The 17,496-nt window shown below is 51.5% G+C and overlaps 1 long non-coding RNA gene across 1 annotated transcript; it reads right to left on the bottom strand.

Moving 5' to 3' along the window:
* Positions 1 to 469: 469 nt before the first annotated feature.
* Positions 470 to 1,290, bottom strand: LOC130243938 (uncharacterized). Its single transcript, XR_008839177.1, has 3 exons — positions 974 to 1,290; positions 651 to 904; positions 470 to 558 (listed from the first exon to the last, which is right to left on the bottom strand). It is a non-coding gene; the product is annotated as an uncharacterized LOC130243938 (long non-coding RNA).
* Between the last annotated feature and the right edge of the window lie 16,206 nt (positions 1,291 to 17,496).

The raw sequence follows: 17,496 nt of genomic DNA, 5'->3' as shown, positions 1-17,496 counted from the left end.
TGCAGGGCTGAAAGGTGTTCTGTCTTTTAGGTGGCAGGTTTACATGTTTTTAAACTCCCCAGAGCGCACATTGGAAGCGTCCTTTCACATCATTCATGAAGAGACCTTTTTCATGATATATGCCAGCACTGAAAGCATGAGGTGCTTTGAATGTGGAGATGTGGGCCATAAACGTTTTGTATGCCCACATAAAAATGAGCAACATGCTTCTTCATCCCAAGCTGAGATGAGCATCGCAGACACATTAAGAATTCAAGGGCAAGGCGAAAAGACAGGACAGCAAGAGGTGAGCAAGAGGTCCATGCCAAAAAGGAACTGATTTACCAGGGGTGACCCGGGACTCTCTGCCCTCTGGCGCCCCTTCCTTGAGTGGCGTTCTCTGCCCGCTGCCTCCTCCTCCTCCTCCTCCTCCACCAAGGCCCTCTCGAAGAGTCTGCGGCGCTCACATGCTTGGAGAGGGCCAAGGTGAAGCGCGTAGAACTTATCTGAGGTTGAGGTGTCCTGGCACATGAATTGGGCCACCTTCCTGCGATCCTCGGAAGAATGTGAATTCTTTGCCTGCGTCAGAGACAGACAGACAGAGACTTTTTGGGGTCAAAGCCGCTGGCAGTCATGGGGGTCAGCGGGGGGGCACTGGCATAGATACTCACGTGGGTCGCGATGGCAGTTCGGACTTCAGTGAAGGTGGGCTTGCCGGGAAGCCCCATGCTGGTCCACGCAGATTGAAAATATTTGTTCAGGGTTCGACAGGGACTGGGTCTGGAAGTAAAAAAAAATAGGAGGCCTGGCTCCCCCCGGGGAGGCTAGCCCGCAGCTGCAAGAACCTCCGGAACCAGCTGTATTCTTCCTTGTTGAGAGACAGCTGAGCCGCGCCGAAGGCTCGGTTTGTCTTATGCGTGGTGATCTGGGAAAAACAGAGAGAAGATGAGTGAGCCCTACCACTGGTGGCCCCCACATGCAAAGTTCCACTCACGTTAATGACATAGGCGGACTCGTCCGGGCTTCTGGAAGCCTCTTGGACCTCCTGGATGGTCAGGTTCTGGAAGACCCCACAGCGATGGCCCGTGATGCAGGTCAGGTAGCCATAGAAGCGCCACTGCTGCCTGGTGTCTGGGCTGGACTCGAGGCCGTCTGACGGAGGGAAGTTAGGGGTTAGACTTTTCCAACAAACCTTGTTACACCACCAACGGTTTAAACTTAGCGATAGCCGCTGGTGCCCCAAGGCAAAAAGATAATGTCTGCTCCGGGGCGCCAGCGGCTCTCGGTCAAACCGAGCCACGTCAGCGTACCCACCCCTTAACCCCCGGAGCCAGCGGCTCTCGGTCAAACCGAGCCACGTCAGCGTACCCACCCCTTAACCCCCATTCAGGGGTGGGTACGCTGACGTGGCTCAGTTTGACCGAGAGCCGCTGGTGCCCCGGAGCAGAAGGGGGAAGAACGGAGAGAAGGTCAGCGTTTCCACAAGTGGTGGAAACGCAGACCGGCGGGACCAAACACTCACCTAGAAGGGCAGGTATTTTTCTCCCAGCCGTCCGATGACAGCGTAGCAGGGTGGCTTTGGAGATGAGTCTGCCTTCTTTGGCGTGCTTGGTCCTTACCTCATGTACCACGACGCAGCGGCGTATGCCGCGAATGAGAGCTCGAAGCTCCCTGCGAACCAGCACCAGGGTGGCACTGGAGAGGCGGCAGGAGGCCGGCGGGGTTTCGGAGAGATAATCCAGGAACTGCGCCACATTCTTCAGGTAGTGCTGCCTCGTGGGCTCGGCCATGCCTGTTTGGCCTAGCAGGGCAGACCAGGCTCGGATGCGCGCCGGTTGGTTGAGGAAGGACAAGGTTTCTGGGTCCGCGTGGCCTTTTGCCATGAAGCCTAGGAAGGCCTTGACCCTCGCCAGTTTAGAGGCGACGTTATTCCGCAGACAGGCGGTGGGCTCGCTCCCCAATTGGAAACCCTCAAACTCTTCCAAAAGCAAGTCTGCAGAACGGGGGCGAAAGTCAAAAGTCAGCCTAGACGACATACACCCACCACCAGCCCAACAGAGAAGTGCCATAACCATACTCAACTCAAGGCGCGGGCGTGGTCCGAGTACGGGTACTTTGTTGGATCGTAGGCTTCCACAGGCCCGGAGGCCGCCCGGAGACCTCAGGCCGCCCCTCGCCCGGGGGCCACCTCTCGCCCGGGGGCAGCTCCTCGCCCTGGGGCGGGGTCGGGGGATGGTGCCGGCAGGGCAGGACACGACCTTGCCCGCCTGCTCTTCCTCCCCTCTTCCCCCCTCCTCAACTCTCGATAGCGGCGGGTGAATTCGAGCTGGGTGGACCTCACCTTGTCCACCTGCTTGCGGAGCTCTGAGAGCTGGGCCTGTATGCGCTCCGTTGCGAGCCTGCAGCGGGGGTCGGCGCAGGGACGCTCGGCTTCCGGGCCGTCTGGTTTCCGTTCCTCTTCGGAGGATGACGCCAGCCGAGACACCTCGGGTACCGTCGGTTGAGTGGACCGCAACCACCGCAACTCTCGAGCCACCTTCCGACGCTTCGCTCGGCTCATGGCCTCCTTCCTGGCCGAGACGGAGAGCTCGGCGTGCTGCTTCAGGTGTCTGTCTAGGCGGGCCGGCGTCCTCCGGCAGCCGGGCACCGGGCACGCCGTCTTCCGCGTGTCCACGCGGCCAGCGGCGAGCGCCAGCAAAAGCTTCTTCTCGTCCGCGTTCTACACCTTGTGTACCGCGGACAGGTGCGGCGAGAGGCGGCTGTAGATGTTGAAGCAGAGTGCACATTCGGCCATGACCGTCCAAGACCAAGGCTGGAGGGAGAGAGACCCACACGCCGCGTGGAGCGGTTTAAAAGATGGCGGACGAGGCGTCCACTTCCGCGTCAGCGACGCTGGTCCCCCCACCCCCTCTTAAAGGGGAAGACCGATACCTACGAGATCCCTTTGGTCCAACTTATATAATTTGGAAGCAGTTGTTACGACTTTTGGTGGATTTTTGTCCCGGGAACAATGCACCATTTCAGGCAGCCTTACCGTGCCAGCAGCGGGGACTTTTTTTTGCGCTGCTTTTTGATTATTCCCCTTTCCCCACACAAAGGGATGGGCATGAGCCCCGCCGAACACGCACCATTTTGGGCAGCTTGGACTGCGCCAGCCCGCAGGGGGCTTTTTGCATAAAGCTTTTTATAGTTCCCTTCTCTGCCCCCACAAAGGGATGGCATGTGCCCCGCCGAACACGCACAGTTTTGGGCAGCTTGGACTGCGCCAGCCCGCAGGGGGCTTTTTGCATAAAGCTTTTTATGGTTCCCTTTTCTGCCCCCACAAAGGGATGGCATGAGCCCTGCTGAACACGCACTGTTTTGGGCAGCTTGGACTGCGCCAGCCCGCAGGGGGCTTTTTGCATAAAGCTTTTTATAGTTCCCTTTTCTGCCCCCACAAAGGATGGCATGAGCCCCGCCGAACACGCACCGCTTTGGGCAGCTTGGACTGCACCAGCCGCGGGGGCTTTATACATGGCTTTTTCCCACTTTCAAAGCAGTGTCGTAGAACCCCATCGAACACGCACCTTTTCCGGGGCTCACCGCATCATGAACCGCAACCATCAAAAAGGAGGTGCCAGACCGTAAGCTCAGACACCACTGACTCCGGCTTGTTTCACCTCGCCAGAGACTACTAGCGGCCACCCTCCACCTCCACCAGCCACCCCCACACACCTCCGGGGGAGAGGGGTAGGGGGCAGGTGGGGCAGGGGAGACCGCCGAGGGCCGACAAGGATAAACCCGAAGGGCAGACGCAGCACTGGTCACGCACACACGCACACACACAGGGGCTGGAGCCAGCACCAGCCCGTACCCCACATGGCCCCTGGGCTCGACTCACCACGCTGGAGACTCTACCGAGCCCACCTACCACCCCCAGCCCTTGTCCAGGGCGAGGGGGGCACGGACTGAGAATCAGCAGGGGGGGGACAAAGCACAGGGGGTCAGGCAGGCGGGCTGGCGGGCAGAGCACCGGACATGCTCTTGGTCAAAACCAGACGGGCCATTTGAGTTTTTTCTCCCACAGATAGAGGCGGGAAAGGGGGGGGTTGTGTGCGGAGGGACACCCCCCCACGCTTCCCTCACAGCACGCCCGAGGCCGCCGACTAAGGGATGAGTCCCACGGGGCGCTTAATAGGGGCTTTCCGGACGGCTGTTCCCGGACGCTGCGCGCCGGCCCCTAGATGATTTTTCCCAGCCCCTACGACCGCGCAGGCCCCTAGGGGAGGGACCCCCGACCCGCTCCGAGGCGACGCCTCCCCCCTAGCTCCCCCGGTGGCAGCGCGGAACGCCGTTGAAAAAGTCATCTTTTTCGACCCATTCTGTTGCAATCTGGGGTTCGCCACGGGGTGGCAGCGGACTGACAGAGACCCCCTACGTGGGAGTGCCGAATAGGTGAGGGCTGGGAGTCCGGGGAAAGCCTAAACCTCCCCCTTACAGCCTATATGTCAGAAGAGCGCTCGCCCACCCTGCCGGGACCCCTCCCACCTCCCACGAACAGCCCATCCGTCCCCTTGAACACCTAAGTGGCCGGGAACAGCCTATTTGTCCCCCTGAACACTTATGTGGCCACAAACAGCCTATCAGTCCCCCTGAACACCTAAATTGTGGGAACAACCCATACATCTCTCTGAACACCAATGTGGCCACGAACAGCCTATCTGTCCCCCTGAACACGTATGTGACCACAAACAGCCTATCAGTTCCCCTGAACACCTAAATTGTGGGAACAACCCATACATCTCTCTGAACACCAATGTGGCCACGAACAGCCTATCTGTCCCCCTGAACACTTATGTGGCCACAAACAGCCTATCAGTCCCCCTGAACACCTAAATTGTGGGAACAACCCATACATCTCTCTGAACACCAATGTGGCCACGAACAGCCTATCTGTCCCCCTGAACACTTATGTGGCCACAAACAGCCTATCAGTCCCCCTGAACACCTAAATTGTGGGAACAACCCATACATCTCTCTGAACACCAATGTGGCCACGAACAGCCTATCTGTCCCCCTGAACACTTATGTGGCCACGAACAGCCTATCTGTCCCCCTGAACACCAATGTTACCACGAACAGCCTATTTGTCCCCCTGAACACTTATGTGGCCACAAACAGCCTATCAGTCCCCCTGAACACCTAAATTGTGGGAACAACCCATACATCTCTCTGAACACCAATGTGGCCACGAACAGCCTATCTGTCCCCCTGAACACTTATGTGGCCACGAACAGCCTATCTGTCCCCCTGAACACCAATGTGACCACGAACAGCCTATTTGTCCCCCTGAACACTTATGTGGCCACAAACAGCCTATCAGTCCCCCTGAACACCTAAATTGTGGGAACAACCCATACATCTCTCTGAACACCAATGTGGCCACGAACAGCCTATCTGTCCCCCTGAACACCTATGTGGCCACGAACAGCCTATCTGTCCCCCTGAACACCTAAATGGCCAGAAATGACCAATCTGTCCCTCTGAACACCAATGTGATCACGAACAGCCTATTTGTCCCCCTGAACATTTATGTGACCTCGAACAGCCTATCTGTCCCCCTGAACACCTAAGTTGCCAGGAACGACTTATCTGTCCCCATGAACACCTAAATGCCAAGTAACGATCTACAAGTCCCCCTGGATGCCAACGTGGCCACGATCAACCACTCAAGCCCTCGGAATGCCAAAGTTGCCAGGAACAATGCAGTCGTAGATTATTCAATAAAACAATATCTTATTAGGCTGTCTTTGGACATCCCACTAGGCTGTTTGTGGACATCCCACCTGTAGCTTGTTAGGGTCTCTGCGGACATCCCACTAGGTTGTCTGTGGACATCCCATCTGTAGCTAATTAAGCTGTCTGTCATCCCACTAGGCTGTGGACATCCCACTAGGCTGTCTGTGGACAGCCCATCTGTAGCTTATTAGGCTGTCTGTGGACATCCCATCTGTAGCTTTTTAGGCTGTTTGTGGACATCCCACTAGGTTGTCTGTGGACATCCCATCTGTAGCTTATTAAGCTGTCTACGGACATCCCGACTGTAGCTTATTAGGCTGTCTGTGGACATCCCACTAGGCTGTCTGTGGACATCCCACCTGTAGCTTATTTGAACAGGCCGAGGTAGGCTGTCCGTGGACACCCCAGTAAAAGGTCATAATTCCCAGCAGGAACAATTTGGGGGTTCATTAGGGGGAGCAGAGGGGTCAGGAGGCCCCACTCAGCAGTTTTTTCCATGTCAGAGCTCACCAAAAGACTTCTGTGACCTAAAAAAGCTCTGTCCACGAACAGCCTATCTGGGCCCACTCAAATAAGTTACACGTGGGATGTTTTACATGATCCACCCACCCAAGTGGTCAAACTTCAACAGATCCACAAAAAAAAACCTTTGGAGGTGGATCCCCACATCCCCCTGAGTTGCCCCCTGCTGTCAAAACCTTAAAATTCCACTGTCCAGCAATCACCTTTTTTTATAAATGGAATAGATTGTAGGTGGGATGTCCAGATCTCTGCTTCTGGACACAGCAGAGAGCCCAAACCTGATCTATCCCATTGTATGAAATAGGCTGTTCGTGGACAGTGGAATTTCAAGGTTTCGAAACTTGTAGGTGGCCCAGGGGGGCTTGCCCTTTCACCTCAATAGGTTTTTTTGGCACTTTTTGAGGTTTTCCAGCTCACAGATGGATAAAAAAAACATCCCACCTGTAACTTATTTGAACAGAGCGAGGTAGGCTGTCCGTGGACACCCCTGTAAAAGGTCACTATTCACAGCACGAACAGTTTTGGGGTTCATTAGGGGGAGTAGAGGGGTCAGGAAGCCCCACCCAGCAGTTTTTTTCCACATCAGAGCTCACCAAAAGGCTTCTGTGGCCTAAAAAAGCACTGTCCACGAACAGCCTATCTGGGCCCACTCAAATAAGTTACACGTGGGATGTTTTACATGGTCCACCCACCCAAGTGGTCAAACTTCAACAGATCCCAAAAAAAACCTTTGAAGGGGGATCCCCAGCTCCCCCTGAGTTGCCCCCTGCTTTTAAAACCTCAAAATTCCACTGTCCAGCAACCACCTATTTTTATGAATGGAATAGATTGTACGTGGGATGTCCAGATCTCAGCTTCTACAAGGGCTAGCAAGCTGAAACCTGGCCTCCTGCTCTAATCTGGACATGCCCTGTCCAGGGTGTAAATTTGGAGAAGTTTGAAGAATGTTGAAAATCTGACCAAAAAAAACTCAAAGGGTACGTACCCCTTAGAGTTTTTTTTGGTCAAATTTTCAAGTTTCTCCAAACTTCCCCAAATTCACCCCCTGGACAGGGCATGTCCAGACTAGCACAGAAATGCAGGTTTGGGCTCTCTGCTGTGTCCAGAAGCTGAGATCTGGACATCCCATGTAGAATCTATCCCATTGTATGAAATAGGCTGTTCGTGGACAGTGGAATTTCAAGGTTTCGAAACCTGTAGGTGGCCCAGGGGGACTTGCCCTTTCACCTCAATAGGTTTTTTTTGGCACTTTTTGAGGTTTTCCAGCTCACAGATGGATAAAAAAAAAACATCCCACCTGTAACTTATTTGAACAGAGCGAGGTAGGCTGTCCGTGGACACCCCTGTAAAAGGTCACTATTCACAGCAGGAACAGTTTTGGGGTTCATTAGGGGAAGTAGAGGGGTCAGGAAGCCCCACCCAGCATTTTTTTTTCCACATTAGAGCTCACCAAAAGGCTTCTGTGGCCTAAAAAAAGCACTGTCCACGAACAGCCTATTTGGGCCCTTTCAAATAAGTTACACGTGGGACCTTCTTGTTTAAACGGTCAAAGGGAGCTTTATTTTGGCGCAAAACGGTGGGGGCTTCGACTACAGTTTCGTCAAGGCCCCCTGCACCACCTTTTCAAATTTCGTACCCCTCGGTGCAAGGGAAGCACTTGAAAAAAAATCAGAAAGAAATATTCAGTGAAAATTATTCAATCCGCCCATCCCCCACCCAGCCAATTAAGCATTTGCAAAGGACCTGCGGGCCCCAAACTTTGAGGATCTTTTAAGGGACCCCTGAGGGTCAGACCATATCAATTCGAAGCCGTTTTGGGCCACGGGGGCCATTCCGCAGGGCGTCCACGAACCACCTATAAAAATGAATGGGATAAGTTACACGTGTCATGGGCCCTGGATCGGCCCCCGAGGGTCCGAGGGACTCCAAACTTGGTCTGCTGGCAGCCTAAGGGCCCCCAAACACCATACTAAGACCACAAGTGCCTCGCTCGAACGCAATTCTTAATTGGCAAGGCAGAGCAAATCTCTCACTCAGGCCTCTTTCACCTATGCACTCTAAGTCTGTCTCATGAATGACTTTGCATGTTTGAGGTGAACTTTGCATCCTCAAAGGTCAGGGGTTATTTGGGTAGTTAGGGGGGGTCAGGGACCCCTCCAACAGTGCCTGTCAAGTCAGGGCTCACCAAACGGCTTCTGTGGCCTAAAAAAGCACTGTCCGCGAACAGCCTATCTGAGCCCATTCAAATAAGTTACATGTGGGACTTGTTGTTTGAGCGGTCAAAGGGACCTTTATTTTGGCGCAAAACGGTGGGGGCTTCGACTACAGTTTTGTCAAGGCCCCCTGCACCACCTATTCAAATTTCGTACCCCTCGGTGCAGGGGAAGCACTTGAAAAAAAATCAGAAAGAAATATTCAGTGAAAATTATTCAATCCGCCCATCCCCCGCCCAGCCAATTAAGCATTTTCAAAAGACGTGCGGGCCCTAAACTTTGAGGATCTTTTAAGGGGCCCCTGAGGGTCAGACCATATCAATTCGGAGCCGTTTCGGGCCACGGGGGCCATTCCGCAGGGCGTCCACGAACCACCTATTAAAATGAATGGGATAAGTTACACGTGTCAGCGGCCCCCCTTCGGCCACCGAGGGTCCGAGAGACCCCAGATTTGGCACAGAGTTGCGTCACAAGGCCCTCGGTCACCTACCAAAAGGGCTAGCTTGAGGGGCGCCCCCAAAAATTTTCTGAGCTCTTCATACATCCCTCTGTCTCTCATACAGCTCTATACGATGAGGCCTAAGAGGGTGTTTTTGTCGGCCAGGCCTAAAATGCTCAGAAAGCAGCTAGGGCCACGGAACTTAGGGACCTGGCTGGGGGGACGGTGGCGGTACTCTGTGCCGAATTTGGGGGTCCTGCGACCTTTTGACCCCCTGTATGGCCTTGTCCCACCTGCAACTTATTCAATGGAATTTCATAGGTGGTTCGTGGTCATGGGGGGCTTTTTTGAGCAAATTAGCGCGTGCGACCGCGGAACTCGGGGGCCCGACTCAGGGGCCCGTGACGTAACATATATGTCAGTTCGGGGCCGATCGGGCAACATCGGCGCTTCCATGTACACAGAAGCCATCTGCGGCCCGACACTCTGGGACTCGTGTCGGGGGCCCCAACACGACCCCCATGCCGATTTTCGGGGCCCTCTGACCTATCGACCCCTCGGGAGCCAACGTCCCACGTGCAACTTATTTCAATGTAAAGTCCATAGGTGGTTCGCGGTCATTGGGTTTTTTTTTTTTTAGCAAATTTGCCAGTGCGACTGCGGAACTTGGGGACCTGATTCAGGGGCCCGTGACGTAACATATATGTCAATTTGGGGTCGATCGGGCACTTTCCACGAAACACCTACAAAATGAATGGAATAAGTTGCACGTGTCATGGGCCCCGGTTCCGCCCCCGGGGGCCCGAGGGGTTCCAAAGTTGGCCTGCCTGCAGCGTAGGGGCCCCCGAACACCATACTGAAAGCACAAGTGCCTCGCTCAAACACAACTCTTAATTGGCTCCTCAGCCCAACTTTCACACAAAGGCCTCTTTAGCCTTTAGACCCCAAGACTGTCTTGAGTCACTTTGTGTGTTTTTAGGGGATTTTTTTTTGGCACGCTATAAAACGTTCATGAGACCTTCTGGGGCCCTGAATTTCGAGGTGCCGTGTCGGGGGCCCCTGTGCGACTACCACGTCGAATTTCGGGGCCCTCTGACCTTTTGACCTCTTGGGAGCCAACGTCCCACGTGCAACTTATTCAATGTAAACTTCATAGGTGGTTCGCGGTCATGGGGGGCTTTTTTGAGCAAATTAGATCGTGTGACCGCGGAACTTGGGGGCCTGATTCAGGGGCCCGTGACGTAACATATATGTCAGTTCGAGGCCGATCGGGCAACGTCGGCACTTCCATGTACACGGAAGCCATCTGCGGCCCGACACTCTGGGTCTCGTGTCGGGGGCCCCAACACGACCCCTGTGCCAATTTTCGGGGCCCTCTGACCTTTCGACCCCTCGGGAGCCAACGTCCCATGTGCAACTTATTTCAATAAAAAGTCCATAGGTGGTTCGCGGTCATTGGGGGTATTTTTGAGCAAATTAGCCAGTGCGACCGCGGAAGTTGGGGGTCTGATTCAGGGGCCCGTGACGTAACATATATGTCAGTTTGGGGCCGATCGGGCACTGTCCACGAAACACCTACAAAATGAATGGAATAAGTTGCACGTGTCATGGGCCCCGGTTCGGCCCCCGGGGGCCCGAGGGGTTCCAAACTTGGCTTGCCTGCAGCGTAGGGGCCCCCGAACACCATACTGAAAGCACAAGTGCCTCGCTCAAACACAACTCTTAATTGGCTCCTCAGCCCAACTTTCACACAAAGGCCTCTTTAGCCTTTGGACTCCAAGACTGTCTTGAGGCACTTTGTGTGTTTGAGGGGAATTTTTTTGGCACGCTATAAACAATACATGAAACCTTCTGGGGCCCTGAAATTTGAGGTGCCGCGTCGGGGGCCCCTACACGACCAACACGCCAAATTTCGGGGCCCTCTGACATTTTGACCTCTCGGGAGCCAATGTCCCACGTGCAACTTATTTCAATGTAAACTCCATAGGTGGTTCGCGGTCAAGGGGGGCTTTTTTGAGCAAATTAGACCGTGTGACCGCGGAACTTGGGGGCCTGATTCAGGGGCCCGTGACGTAACATATATGTAAGTTTGGGGCCGATCGGGCAACATCAGTGCTCCCATGTACACGGAAGCCATCTGCGGCCCGACACTCTGGGTCTCGTGTCGGGGGCCCCAACACGACCCCTGTGCCGATTTTCGGGGCCCTCTGACCTTTCGACCCCTCGGGAGCCAACGTCCCACGTGCAACTTATTTCAATGTAAAGTCCATAGGTGGTTCGCAGTCATTGGGGGTATTTTTGAGCAAATTAGCCAGTGCGACCGCGGAAGTTGGGGGTCTGATTCAGGGGCCCGTGACGTAACATATATGTCAGTTTGGGGCTGATCGGGCACTGTCCACGAAACACCTACAAAATGAATGGAATAAGTTGCACGTGTCATGGGCCCTGGATGGGCCCCCGGGGTTCCGAGCGGTTCCAAACTTGGCCTGCTGGCGGCCTAGGGGCCCCCACACACCATACTAAGAGCACAAGTGCCTTGCTCAAACGCAACTCTTAATTGGCAAGGCAGAGCAAATCTCTCACACATGCCTCTTTCACCTATGCACTGCAAGTCTGTCTCATGAATGACTTTGCATGTTTGAGGTGAACTTTGCACCCTCAAAGTTTAGGGGTTATTTTCAGGGACCTCATCCGACAGTGTGTGTCAAGTCAGAGCTCACCAAACGGCTTCTGTGGCCTAAAAAAGCCCTGTCCGCGGACAGCCTAAAAATAAGTTGCCCGTGGGACCTTTTTGTTTGAGTGGTCAAAGGGACCTTTGTTTTGGCGCAAAACGTTGGGGGCTTCGACTACAGTTTCGTCAAGGCCCCCTGCACCACCTATTCAAATTTCATACGCCTCGGTGCAGGGAAAGCACTTGAAAAAAAATCTGAAAAAATATTCAGAAAAAATTATCTAATCCGCCCATCCCCCGCCCAGCCAATTAAGCACTTGCAAAGGTCTTGCGGGCCCCAAACTTTGCGGATCTTTTGAGGGGCCCCTGAGGGTCAGACCATATTAATTCGGAGTCGTTTCGGACCACGGGGGCCAATTCGGGGGGCGTCCACGAAACACCTACCAAATGAATGGAATAAGTTACACGTGTCAGCGGCCACTGTTCGGCCACCGGGGACCCGAGGGGCCCCAAATTTCGCACAAAGTTGCAACACAAAACCCTCTGGCGCATACCGAGAGGGCTAGCTCGAGGGACACCCTGAAAATTTTTATGGATTTTTCGTATGTCCCTCTGTCTCACATAGAGCTCTATGGGATGAGGCCTAAAAGGGTGGTTTTGTTGGCCAGGCCTAAAATGTTCAGAAAGCAGCTAGGGCCACGGAACTTGGGGACCTGGCTGGGGGGCTGGCGGTGGTACTCTGTGCCAAATTTGGGGGTCCTGCGAGCTTTTGACCTCTCGGAAGCCATCGTCCCACGTGCAACTTATTCAATGTAAACTCTGTAGGTGGTTCGCGGTCATGGGGGGCTTTTTTGAGCAAATTGGCCCGTGCGACCGTGGAACTTTGGTGGCAGCCCTGGGGCCCCGTGAACCAACATATATGTCAGTTTGGGGCCAATTGGGCGCCGTCCACAAAACACCTATGAAAATGAATGGGATAAGCTACACGTGGGACGTCCAGCCATTTGGCCCCTAAGGGACCGTTCGGCCCCAGACTTGAAGTTTCAGTACTCTCTATGGGTCGAGAAGACTATTGCGGCCTTTCTATGGCATCTTGGAAACAATTTTTTTCCAGTAACCAAAAACGAGTGCTCGTTAGCACAGAGGGTGCTCACTGCGGTACCCGGGCACGACGGTCACTTTGTGCATGATGATGAAAAATAGGTGTTTAGGGTCATTAAAAGCACTCTACGGAGAATGAGAGAGAAGAGGGTAAAAAAACAGACAGTCGGGGGATCGGCGGGCATTTTGGGGGTCAAAGGTCAGTTTTTGCACATTAGGCAGTCAGGGGTATCAATAGGCACTTTTTGGACAATAGGCAGTCAGGGGGACCAATAGGCACTCTGCGGGCAGTGAGGAAGAGGAAGGTGACGAATAGGCAGTCAGGGGGATAAATAGGCACTCTGCGAACAATAGGCAGTCAGGGGGGTCAATAGGCACTCTGCGGGCAGTGAGGAGGAGGAGGGTGAAAAATAGGCAGTCAGGGGGATCAATAGGCTCTCAGCGGACAGTGAGGAAGAGGAGGGTGGTGAATAGGTGGTCAGGGGGATCAATAGGCAGTCTGCGGGCGATGAAGAGGGTGAGGGGGTGTCGATAGGAACTCAGGGGGACATTTAGGCACTTTGTGGACAAAAAGGTGGTCAGGTGGACGACTAGGCATTTGGGGGGACGGGGGGGGGCTTCGGGAGTGATCCACGAAGAGCTTGGGCACCCCCGAAGGTATTCGTTCAGAGCCTAGGGCCGATTTGGCCGCCTTACCTTCGTTTTAGTAAAAGTGACAAGTAGTCATTCACTTAAGTGGTTCGTGGCGTCCAAATATTGAGTACGATGCCTCGCGACAACTATGCGTCATCTGGCAACTTATTTCCATTCAAAAATTTCCACGAACAGCCTAAATTCCCTTGCCCGAATTCTTGATGGGAGGTCAGAGACAATCAGCGGCGGACACGCACCGCCAGGCCACAGTTTCTGGGCAAGCTTTTAATGACTGAACCGCATGGTTGAGGCTGGGCCCCCAGGCCACAGCTCGCCGGGGATCGGGGCACTATCTCTGGGCGAGCTTTTAATGACTGAACCACTTGGTTGAGGCGGGACCCCCAGGCCACAGCTCGCCCGGGATCGGGGCACTGTTTCTGGGCAAGCCTTTAATGACTGAACCGCTTGGTTGAGGCGGAACCCCCATGCCCCCAATGCCAACGGTGCTGGCCGGGATCAGGGCACTGTTTCTGGGCAAGCTTTTAATGACTGAACTGCTTAGTTGAGGCGGGACCCCCATGCCCCCAATGCCAACGGCGCTGGCCGGGATCGGGGGCACTTTTGCGGGCAGCCAGCCCCGTCATTGATCCCCTACTTCCTTTAAATGCAAAGATGCCAAAACCTAAGACCACATTTCTTCGCCTTCCCCGAATTCTTGATGGCAGGTCAGAGACAATCAGCGCCGGACACACACCTCCAGGCGCGGGAAGTCCCGGAAAAGGGGTCTCTCGTCGGGTATGGCTTGGCGGGCTGGGGCCTGGGTCTAATCAACTACACCGGTGAGCGTCGACACCAGCCACGCTAATTCTCACTCAATCAACTGTGGCACTGGTGCCCCTGGGACCCCCCACCCCGCCAAGGCCAACAGCGCTCGCTGGGGTCGGGGCACTGTTTCTGGGCAAGCCTTCAATGCCTCAACCGCTTGAGTGAGGTCCTCCATGCCCACGGGCGCCCTCCAGCTCGCCCGGGGTCGGGGCACTGTTTCTGGGCAAGCTTTCAATGCCTCAACCGCTTGGGTGAGGTCCTCCATGCCCACGGGCGCCCACCAGCTCGCGCGGGATCGGGGCACTGTTTCTGGGCAGCCAGCCTGGCCATTGACCCCCTGGTTCCTTCAAACGCAAAGCCGCCAAAACCTAAGTCCACATTTCTTCGCCTTCCCCGAATTCCTGATGGCAGGTCAGAGACAATCAGCGCCGGACACGCACCTCCAGGCGCGGGACGTCCCGGAAAAGGGGTCTCCCGTCGGGCATGGCTTGGCGGGCTGGGGCCTGGGTCTAATCAACTACACCGGTGAGCGTCGACACCAGCCACGCTAATTCTCACTCAATCAACTGTGGCACTGGTGCCCCAAATGGAGTTCCAATCAATTTTTTTTTACTTCCTCTGAGGAAACACAGCTAATATACAGTCAACTATAAAGACAGGAAAAACAAGGGGAAAATCTAAATAATCATGAAGTTTAAACAATTTTTTTCCCTTTCTGTTTACCCCCCTCTCTCTCTTTTCTATATGGAAATTTTGAGGGTGGGTTCTTTAAACACAAATGGTTTGAGGGATTAGAAAAAGAGGAACTTATTGTTAGAATCCATAAGGATAAAGCAACTAAATATTGTTTTTTGCAAGAGACCCATAGCAATTCTAATAATGAAGCTGAATGGGGTTTGTCCTGGAAAGGGAAGAAGGTGCTGAGTCATTGGACGAACCTTAGCACTGGTGTAGCTATACTATTTTCCTCTGCTCTAAAAGTTCAAATTCTAATGATAACTGAGAAAGAGCTGGGTAGATTAGTAGTTGTAAGAGCTAAAAATAATCATCTTTCTTTTCTGTTTATTAAGTTCTATGCTCATAATAATGGAGCAGATAGATTAAAGCTTTTTTCTAATTTAGAGTGTTTTTTTTAAAACAACAGCAAGATGGGGACTTTATTATAATAGGAGGTGATTGGAATTTTAAATATGATAAGAATGGTGAGTAACCACATATGCAATCAGCTTCACATCTGGCTGGAATTTTAAAGAATCAACATTTTCAGATGTGTGGAGGGAACAAAATGTTTCAATAAAACAGTACACTTGTGTAAAAATATATGATGGTAGGGTTTCTGGTGCACGTTTAAATCGGTTTTATATATCAAACAATGTAAAAAATAGAGTGGTGCGTGCAACTATTATTTCTTCACCCCTATCAGATCACAAATTAATCACAGTTGAGTGTACATTGTTTAACAGGACTCACAAGAGCTACTATTGGCACTTTAACAGCAAATTATTGCAAGATAAATACTTTTGTGAAATATTTTATTGTTTTTGGGAGGCTTGGAAGAATGAGAAGGGGTTTTATGAAAATATTATTCACTGGTGGGAAATTGGTAAAGTGCAAATAAGAGTTTTATGTCAGCAATATACTGCCCACTCCTCTTTGTTTAGTTTTTTAAAACAACAGAGTTATTGGAAAAGGAAATTGAGGAAATTGAAAAGAGTATGACTGTTAATGATGCTGGCAACCTACAAGAATTGTGGACTGAAAAAAAGAACCAGTTAGGTTCTGTTTTAAATGAAAAAGTTAAAGGGGCACTTGTAAGAAGTTGTTTCTTCACCATTAAAGACATGGATGGCCCAACATCTTACTTTTTAACTTGAAAAAAAGGACAAGAAAAATTGATGTTTGTTTTAAAAGATGATGATGGTCTTGACACTTCAGATCTTGTTTTGATGCCTAGACTTGCTGTACATTAGTATTCATGTATTTGCTGCTGAAACCACTGATGAACAAAGCAGAAATGAGCTGCTACAGCACATTCCTTCGCAAAAACGCAAAAAGATCTTTTCGAGGTTGATTTTGAGTTTTAAGAAGTTACTGCTGCTGTTATGGACCTTTCTTCAGGAACAGCACCTGGGATAGATGGGTTATCTTCCAGACTTTTTAAAACATTTTGGACATTAATAGGAGTTGACTATTATGAAGTACTCAAATAATGTATAAAAAAGAGGATTCTTCCTGTCAGTTGTCAACAATCTGTTTTAACTTTGCTGCCGAAAAAAGGAGGTTTAACCCTTTTAAAAAACTGGAGGCCAGTAGCAGTCTTGTGTTCTCATGCAAAATTATATCAAAATGTTTGTCAAATAGGCTGAATAATGTATTGCATGAAATCATTCACAAAGATCAATCATACTGTGTAAAAGAAAGATCTATTTTAGATAATTTACACTTAGTACAGGATGTTTATGACTTTGCTTTTAAAAATAAAATGAATCTTGTATTTTTGTCACTAGACCAGGAAAAGGCTTTTGACAGAGTTGATCACAACTATCTTTTTGAAACTCTAAAAGCTTTTGGTTTTGGTGAGAGTTTTATTTCTATGGTTAAAGTTCTTTATAATAAGGCTACGTGTATGGTAAAAAATTGCTGGTGGTCTCAGTGTTCCTATTTGTAACCCACCAAATAATGATGAGTAAATAACTAGCCACAAAAACGTAATCAGAACTCTATTACCTATTCAAGCAGTTTTATTACAAAGTACAGAAACGGTTGCTAGTTAAATTATCCCATAAATTGGACAATCTCAATTTTAAAAGAATACTAAAGAAAACAAACACAAAGAAACAAAAACATTCATGGCAAACCGCAGGTCTCCAAGAGGGCAAGTCTAAGTGTGAGAGGATGCAACCAATAAGTAGCTCTTAACTACCAGTAGCACAGCAATCACGCTATAGCATTCAGAGCACTCCAACCAAATACAAATCATCACAAACCGTAGGAAGGTTCCACCACCAAAGCAGTGCCAGTCACACCCACGAAAGAGACTGCGGCTGCCCTTAAAATAAAAGGGGATAACAAAAACAAACAAAGACAGAAAAATTACAATGGTATTTGCATACAACACACAACAAAGAGGGCATTTCACCTAAATCAACAAAAAGGTAGTAACAATAGCCGTGCTAGTCCTGTAACACACAAACAACTTGACAAATATTTGTGAATATTAAATCTACATTAAAATTACTTTGATAAAATTCAAATACCTTACATAACTGGATCTAACAGAAAGGAATTAAAAACCAACCCAGAGTCTCTTCTTTAAGAAATCCTATAACAACCAT

This window comes from Danio aesculapii, chromosome 16 (genome assembly GCF_903798145.1).
Source record: "Danio aesculapii chromosome 16, fDanAes4.1, whole genome shotgun sequence".
NCBI lineage: Eukaryota > Metazoa > Chordata > Actinopteri > Cypriniformes > Danionidae > Danio > Danio aesculapii.
The sequence above is the reverse complement of the archived record's forward strand: the minus strand, read 5'-3'. Positions and strand labels throughout refer to the sequence as shown.